At 37.2% G+C, this 9,514-nt stretch overlaps 1 protein-coding gene across 2 annotated transcripts in view; it reads left to right on the top strand.

The window, feature by feature from the left end:
* The first annotated feature begins 5,048 nt into the window (after positions 1–5,048).
* The window catches only part of jcada (junctional cadherin 5 associated a), a 31,213-nt gene continuing 26,747 nt past the window's right edge, over positions 5,049–9,514 (top strand). The window contains exon 1 of one of the 2 annotated variants that reach the window (XM_056469095.1): positions 5,049–5,193. The gene's annotated coding sequence lies outside the window, so the exon portion shown is untranslated. Of the gene's footprint in view, positions 5,194–7,771; positions 7,861–9,514 lie in introns of those variants that run through there. The other variant, XM_056469096.1, reaches the window with a different exon arrangement.

Genomic DNA, 9,514 nt, shown 5'->3' with positions numbered 1-9,514 from the left:
TCTGCCTGAATGAGGATACATCAAATTCCCCAAAACAATTTGCTAAGCTTATGATTACATTACATATTTGGAATCGGCAATAAAATTAAACAGCAACTGTCTCATAAGTTTCATTTCTAAAAGTTTGAATCAAACAAAATCTACTTTTTTTTTTCAGGTTGCCTAAGCTAGTGTGCATGTGCACTCATAAGAACGAGATCACGACACCAACCTTATTTATGGACATGTTACACATTATCATCCTCTGAATAATACTTCGTCAGATCGGGCTGGTCTTCAGAAATAATTCACAACTTGGTCTTGATGGTGAATCTCCTCCAGAAATGATAGCGGCCGCTTTGTTTACAAGTTTGAGGGCATTCGTTCGCTATATTGACCGTTACACTTTTCCCAATTCAAAACTACACAAGTGACATGTCTTGTGTATTCTGGTGTCTTTGATTGTAATAATGAGAAGGGGTGGGTTTTTTGTTTTGTTTTGTTTTCACTCCTCCTCTCATCTTTTACTAACAGTTGAAGGGGTGTGGCTAAGCAGATTTAGACCAAGCCATCAAACTGACATCATCAGAGAAGGACTGCCGTTTAAGAGCAGAATCGAATGGTCAGATTTTGATTAAAATTACCAAAACAAACTGTTTTTTTCCAATGGATAAAATTGCACAGATTAATTATTCACTTCAAGACTAATAATGTTTGCTAGGAAAATAAACATTTACTTTAATTAATAGGAACATACCTAGGGATTCGTGTACCTCCATATATTTTATGTTTTGCAAAACGGACACCGGTTGACCGGACGCTACCTCTTCTCGTACAAGCTTTGACTTTCCTTAATACTGTTTATCTGAACTTTAGTGGAAGGGAAGCAGACTTAAACAATGGCTAGATTTACAGGAAGCAGATAAGCAGCAACTAGGTAATTTAAAGGCAGTTGAAGTTATCATAAACATTGAAGCGGGTTGACCTTCAGAGTTTCTTCAGCAGATGTGTAAGTGTAGGGTGACCTCACAAAACAAACTTAATGATTTCACTGGAAACGCAAGTAAACCGCAGCTCATATCAACTCTAGCGATTTCAATATGAGATGTAGAAAGGGAGCACGCAGCAACCCACTCCCATTCCAAAAACCTTGTGTGGATTCTGTTATACGTAACATCTGTGTCAATATTATTAGATCCGTCAGCCTTTTGTGCTTTTAAATTGCTCAAAGCGAATGGCTTTCCATCTGTGAATGGTCTGCCATGAAAACACTCAGGTGGGGGAGTGTGTTTGTGTGTGTGCGCGTGTGTGTGTGTGCTACTGAACTACACGAAGCGTCCAAGGAAATATTTTAGCCCACACTTTCCTGGAACTTGACTTGAATCGTTGAAGGACAAACAACTAGTAATGCTTTGATTTCAAAGATTAGAACAAAGGTTGCTGGAGTATGTTTTGCAATAAAATACTATTTCAGGCTTTCTGCTTTATTCAAGTGTAACTTGTTACATAGTGTCTCTTTGTAATCTTTAAGGAAATTACTAGAAGTTTCTTAGTCAAAACTAAGCAAAAAAAATCCTTTTCTACTCCATTTTTTTAATCAATGCATTGTGTTATCAATTAAGATGCAAAACCAAGAAATACTTTTACCCTGTAATGTTTTGACTAAAAAAAAAAACCTTTGTTTGTATGACAATTGTATTTTGGGGGCCTGAAAATGCAAGTTAAAAACAGGTATCAAACAATACCATTATTGTCTTTATGTAAAATACAAAATGTGATTTTGTTAATACAGTGACATTATGTGCACCCATATAACATGTTTAGGGGTCTACAGAGGTCTGATGTGTATTGTTTATATATATATATATATATATATATATATATATATATATATATATATATATATATATATATATATATATATGGTACAATACTGCATTTTATCTGATTATTTTGAGGATATTTTCAACTGTACAAGAAACTTTTCATTAAAGTGAATGAAAATATTTTCATTTTAGTCCATTGTTGCCATGTCAACATTTTCTATAGTGTAAAACTGAATAATAAAGTACACTAATGTATACAGTACTGCTATTTACTGTATGCCTACATGACTACTCTATTATTGAACTTATAACCTTTTTAAAATCTAATTCAGAGGTGAATCTGCCAGCGAACATGCTTTTTTTTACCACATGGGATGGCACTTACTTTATTTGTTAGTCACCTCTTTGACCTCACTTGTTTATTGGCTCCTCTATGGCAGTCTCTTGCTGTATTAAGGCAGTACAAATGCTTATGCAAACTTTTTAAATTACTGCAAACGTTGACAGAACGGCAATATGAACTCACTATATTTGACTATATGGTTTTAGATGTCTTATTGTATTTTTTTTCTGATATAAAAATAATAGAATACAGAGTTTGTATCATCAGAGGTAGTTAAATCGAAATAAAATGTACCTTCTATTTAAAGTATTTGAGATAATCTGTATCTGTTTTTATCTGTTTATCTATATTTACATATATTTATTCATCTACTTCATTTTCCTTGCAATTTACAGTAAAAAAAGATCTGAATTCTGAGATTGCTATTTGTAATAAATTGTTTTCTATATATTTTTCCAACCTGAAATTTTTGACCCAAAAGTCACAGTTGTGGGATAAAAACTCAACAAAATTCAACATTAAAAAAGTCATGAATTATAAATTAAAACTAAATTCAGAATATTTCTCTCAGTTCTGAATTTGTACTCACAATTCTCTTGTGATGGTGAGTTACAATCTATTCTTGCAGTTTAAAATAGAAAAAGAAAGTCAGAACTGTAAGAAATACAGTTAGGTGTTTTTTTCTTTCTGTGTCATCTACAAGTTTAAATATGTTACCCTGAACCACAAAATCAGCCTTATGTTGCACAGATAGCAATAGCCAAAAATACATTATATGGGTCAAAATTTTAAAAACAAATGTATGCCATAATACATTATGAAGATATGTGCAACTTCTCAGTTTTTAGATTTTTTTTACCCCAGATTCCAGATTTTCTTATACTTGCATATGAGCCATCCTATCATAACAAATGTATACATCAATTGAAAGCTTATTTCAGATAATGCATTCATCTCAATTTCCATAAATTGACTCTTATGACTGGTTTTCTGGTCCACATATGGAAAAAAATGTATCTGAAAATGTGTATTTATGGCAGCACGGTGGCGCAGTGGGTATATAGCACAATCACCTCACAACAAGAAGGTCGCTGGTTCGAGCCCCTGGGTCAGATGGCATTTCTGTGTGGAGTTTGCATGTTCTCCCTGTGTTTGCGTGGGTTTTCTCCAGGTGCTCCGGTTTGCCCCACAAGTCTAAAGACATGCGCTATAGGTTGGGTAAGCTAAAATGTCCATAGTGAATGAGTGTGTGTGGATGTTTCTCAGTGATGGGTTGCAGCTGAAAGGGCATCCGCTGCGTAAAACATACTGTATGCTGGATAAGTTGGCGGTTCATTCCGCTGTGATGACCCCAGATTAATAAAGGGACTAAGCTGAAAAGAAAATGAATGAATGAACGAATGAAGGTGTATTTACTCGCCGGCCACTTTATAAGGTACACTTTATCAGCCAATCACATGGCAGCAACTCAATGCATTTAGGCATGGTCAAAACAATCTGCTGCAGTTTAAACCGAGCATCAGAATGGGGAAGAGAGGTGATTTAAGTGACTTTGAACATGGCATGGTTGTTAGTGCCTGACGAGCTGGTCTGAGTATTTCAGAAACAACTGATCTATTGGGATTTTCATGCACAACCATCTCTAGGGTTTACAGAGAATGGTCATAAAAAGAGAAAATGTCTAGTGAGTGGCAGTTCTGTGGGCACAAATGCCTTGTTGATGCCAGGGGTCAGAGGAGAATTGCTAGACTGGTTCGAGCTGATAGAAAGACAACAGTAACTCAAATAACCACTCATTACAACTGAGGTAAGAGCATCTCTGTATGCACAACACAACCAACCTTGAGGCGGATGGGCTACAGCAGCAGAAGACCACACTGTATGCCACTCCTGTCAGCTAAGAAAGGGAAGCTGAGGCTACGATTCGTACAGGCTCATTAAAATTGGACAATAGAAGATTGAAAAAACGTTGCCTGATGTGATGAGTGTCGATTTCTGCTGCGACATTCAGATGGTAGGGTCAGAATTTGGCATCAACATCATGAAAGCATGGATCCATTCTGCCTTGTATAAACAGGGCTGGTGGTGGTGTAATGGTGTGGGGAATATTTACTTTGCACACTTTGGGCCCATTAGTACCAATTGAGCATTGTGTCAATGCCACAGCTTACCTGAGTATTGTTGCTGACCATGTCCACCCCTTTATGACCACAGTGTACCCATCTTCTGATGGTTACTTCCAGCAGGATAACGCGCCATGCTATAAGCGTGAATCATCTCAGATTGGTTTCTTGAACATGACACTGAGTTCACTGTACTCAAATGGCCTCCACAGTCACCAGAACTCAATCCAATAGGGCACCTTTAGGATGTGGTGGAACAGGAGATTTGCATCATGGATGTGCAGCCGACAAATCTACATCAACTGCGTGATACTATCATGTCAATATGGACCAAAATCTCTGAGGAATATTTCCAGTACCTTGTTGAATCTACGTATGCCATGAAGGATTAAGGCAGTTTTGAACGTAAAAGGGGTCCAACCTGGTATTAGTAAGGTGTACCTAATAAAGTGGCCGGTGAGTATATCAACGAAAACCCAGGTTTCTGATCCCTGATTTCTGTTGGCTGGTTTCTGTCAGACTGGCCAGCATGGGACAGTCCAAACCAGCAAGCAACCATAAACTGACTTAATCTGTTTATAGGTGTAATTAGTATTTATGCATATTTCATCGTTAATCAGCACTTGGTCCTCAATGGTCACATGTCCAGCATGAATAGGTCTCAGTCTACGGGTTTTTGTAACAGTGGAACGGGATAGGATGGGGTGGGTGGGGTATGTTACAGTCTCGTCAGTAAAAGTTTACCCACACGTTGGGAGGAACCATTCCCCTCGCCAGCCGAGCCGACCCACACAAGACACATTTGAGCTCAATTCTCTCCCTCTCCTCTGCACAACCTTTCCCTCAGATATGCTCAGCCCGGAGTGGATTCAACACGCCACACCAGGAACTAAACACGGAGCTCGAAAAGAGCACATCTCAGGTACGTCCACGTTTACTCAAATACGTTAACATATGAGGTGGGAAAAGGCTCATTGACGAGGCTTTTTCCCAGAGCCTGCAGAATTAAACGCGGTTTCAGCTGCTGACGTTAGTAACGCCGACCCGTTCAATAAACGCAGAGAACGGAGCGCCTCATAAGGGATGAACTTGCCAGATAACGGACTCGTCCCGTAGGCTAATGTCCCCGCATCTATCATAATATAAATGACCACGGGTGCCACTGGAACGTTTTTGTGGACCGAGATGAATGGCATTGATGATTATCAGCTAATTTGTTGCTTTTCCGCTGTGAGAGATATACTCCAGAAGGCAGACAGCTCGCTGCTTGTGTGTGAATTGTGTGCTTAGGGGTCGGGCGCAGTGCGCAAGATGTGTGTGCTACATTAGCGAGGTAAAGGGTGAAGTGAGCAGATTGTGTAGAGGATGGATGAGCTTTACGTATTGTGCCATTGTAACTTGGATGTCAAGACAAGTTATGAGCTCAGGGATTCGCTGGATTCCGTTTCAGAGGTGCTCATTCACAGCTAACAACATTCTTTTAAATGTATGCGCATGACATTTATTTGTTGTCACTTGCGCGGATCATAATAAAATTGTGAGAGTGTCGTTAAAATATAAACAGACTGTTTGTGTTTACAAACTTTTTAATAATCATTTGTTATAAATTTGTAAAATGTCTTATGGTGGTTTAAAAACGTTAAAGTTTCATTGTTTTGTTTTGAAGTTTCCAATTTGTATTGCTTATGAAAAAACTTTTAGTAATATATTTAAACGACATTTAACCTAAAGTTTGGGTTTGTGCATATTGACCCAAATTTGGGTTAAAACAACATAGCATTTTCATTCTATGCATTATTCGTTTGGATCAATATTTGAAAATTATGAAAATAAAGTTAAAATACTGCTATATTTACACTTAATAACATATGTACACATAACAACTCTAAATATATGTAAAATGTTTTTTTAATGTCATTAAGGCAGTGTTTACACCTGGTATTAAGATTTTTATTAATCCAGATACAAGTGGATACTAATACAGAGGCAACCAGGTTTAAGAAGTTTTGACCAAGCTAATTATTTTTGGCTCATGAAATGTTATGGGACTGTTATATTCTTGTTCCCCAAACATTCTCTGTTGGTTAGCCTGGAAAGTTTTTGAAGGTTTTGTTGAAGTTGCTTCAAAAAACCATCTGCAACCTTCTGGGAAGTTTAATCCTTGGTGAAAAAAAAAATCGTATTTGGTTTTCAAAAGTAATCACATGGGAACCAAACTGGAACCATATAGTAACTTTAGTGAATGATCTGTGTTTGCTGGGAGGCTTGTCCACTTTGGACCTTTCTAAAGAAAAAACATTTCACCAAAATGTAGTCAAATATGTATAGCCACTAAAGACCAGCTACTCCTTGTACAAATCAAAATTGTAAACATTACAGGATGTGTTGTTGAAGTTCACTAACCAGACAGGATCATTTAAGATGAAAAGTTTTTTTTGAAGTAGAAAAAAAATGTAAACCATGAGGTTCTCTATGAGTCCTGATCCAAACACAACCCCACATCATTTAGCGTAGATTTGTAGATAATGTAAATATTCAATTGAAAGTCATTAAAGAAACCAGGAAAGTCAAAAGAGACAAATTAAAACTCCAGGTGTACACAGGAATATGTCTTCCTCACCAAAAATCCACCAAAATACCATGTGTAAACAAGGGCCCAATTTGACTAGGGCCAAAACAAAAAAGTTTAGGTGGCAAAACATGGCATCCCAGAAAACAGTATTAGTCATCCATTGCCTAATTGTGAATGGTGATCAGGCAGCTTCTATTGGTTGTGTCAGCAGTTGTTGTTAAACTGTTTAGACAAACAGCCTCCTGTTGTGTTGACACCGGCTGGTTAGTGAATAACATCAAAGGGCATGTGTCTCACGTGCAGAGGAAGCGACCCGTGTCAGCTCGCGGGATGCGAACAGTGAGGTGCGAGGTCAACAACTCTGAGCCGGATAGTAACTCCACTCAATCGGGAAGCTACTGTTCAAAAGAAGCTTTTTGGTGGTGCTGCTTTTGACCTTTTCTTGAGTAGATGCCAGCAGAGCAGAGGAGTCTGGTTAAAATGAGCCCTTATTTATTTGAAATGGTTTTATTTTGTGAAATTTTTATAACAGATGTATAACAGAACTTTTGATAACCAAGGTCCTGTTTAGAAGCAGTTAGAAAGAAACTAATCAAGTAAATCGGTCCTTGTGTGGTTTACAGATCTTTGTTTTCAAAAGCAAGAATGGAATGATTACGTAAAGCTGTGGATGTTGGAACCTGTTGTAAAAGGTGAAGAAACAAAACAAATGGTCGCTCATGATGAAATCTGAATAGGTCAAGTTGAGGCCAAAATTGATCAAAGGTGTAATATAAATGAAAGATTAACTAAAGGCATGTATGGATATATATAATATTGCACATGTAAAAAAAATCTAATTGGTTGACCACTCACTTTTCTTTTCAGGGAATTTTATCTTCAAAGCCACATTACTCCAGTAGGAACATGTACGTTCAAGCGGTCTGCTTAAATATTCCTTAAGTCTAAAGGAAAGGGAGGGCAAAGGAAGGACAGCATGGGAAGAGAGCTGAATCACACAGCATCACTTATCTAGTGGTACGTGGAGAAAGGGCTGAAGTCTGTTTCCTGGAAATGTGCTGATACCACTGGTGTGCGCATTTAGTTGGTCGCAGAAAGTGCATTTTTAATTAATGAAGTGATGAAGGGCTGTTCTAAACTGACTGGACTAATGGCAGTATTTTATTTTAGTTAAAAAAAGCTTTGATTTATCCAAAAACTTCTTTTATTTATCTAATGAGAACTGAAAATTTAAAATGAAGCTAAAGTGAAGGTAAATGTATGTCAGGCTTTTTCTGAAAATGTAATTCTAAATAATGCAAGTGAATGGGGCCAAAATCCATATTTAGGCAGGTTTACAGTAATTCACAGCTTATAAATAAGGTTCTTTTCTAGATAGCAAGGAGAAACAAATAGCAACTATCCTCCTTGGTCCATTCCTGCAATGCATGTTCACATGTAGCAGTGACAACCTTGCTTGTTGACATAGACAGATTGGGAAAGTCACATGTGACAGATCGTAAGTGACAAAAGGAATGTGCAAAGACTAACTGTTTTTAATCATTCAGATGTATTAGTCATTCATTCATTCATTTTCTTTTCTGCTTAGTCCTATTATTAATCTGGGTCACCAGCAGAATAAACCACTAACTTATCCGGCATATATTTTACGCAGCGGATGTCTTTCCAGCTGCAACCCATCACTGGGAAACACCCATACACTCTCATTCACACTCATACACTACGGACATTTTTTAGCTTACCCAATTCACCTGTACTGCATGTCTTTGGACTTGTGGGGGAAACTGGAGCATCCGGAGGAAACCCACGCGAACACAGGGAGAACATGCAAACTCCACACAGAAATGCCAACTGACCCAGCCGAGGCTCTAACCAGCGACCTTCTTGCTGTGAGGTGACAGCACTACCTACTGCGCCACTGCGTCACCCTATGTATTAGTCATTTCAGTAAAAATCTGGACCCATGTGATTTGGTTTTTTGAATTTATAGTCTAGACATACATTTGAATCAGAATTATTAGCCTCCCTTTGAATTGTTTTTTCATTTTTAAATATTTCCCAAGTGATGCTTAACAGAGCAAGAACAAGAAAATTTTGACAGTATTGTCTGGTAATATTTTTTTCTTCTGGAGAAAGTCTTATTTGTTTTATTTCAGCTAGAATAAAAGCAGTTTTTAATTTTTTAAAAACCATTTTAAGGTCAAAATTATTACCCCCTTTAAGCTATATATTTTTTTCGATACCCTTGCCTAATTACCCTAATTTGCCTAGTTAACCTAATTAACCCAGGTAAGCCTTTAAATGTTACCTTAAGCTGTATAGACGTGTTTTGAAAAATATCTAGTCAAATATTTTGTCATTATTGCAAAGATAAAATAAATACAATTTTAGAAATGAGTTGTTAAATCTATTATGTTTAGAAATGTGTTGAAAAAAATCTTCTCTCCTTTGAACAGAAATTGGAGAAAAAATAAACAGAGGGGCTAATAATTCTGACTTCAACTGTATATATGCACATATACAAAAATGCATATACAGTAGTCCCTTGTAATAGATATTAACTAAAAGAGTTTAATTCAGTCTCATTCAGAAAATAGAGATTGTTCTCTCTTTGCAACTAGGCAAAGGGTCCTTAAGTGTAATCCTTTTTATCTCGTAAATGATTGGCCAT

Source organism: Danio aesculapii, chromosome 12 (assembly GCF_903798145.1).
Source record: "Danio aesculapii chromosome 12, fDanAes4.1, whole genome shotgun sequence".
Taxonomy (NCBI): domain Eukaryota; kingdom Metazoa; phylum Chordata; class Actinopteri; order Cypriniformes; family Danionidae; genus Danio; species Danio aesculapii.
Note: the sequence above shows the minus strand (reverse complement) of the source record. Positions and strands in the feature narration are given on the sequence as shown.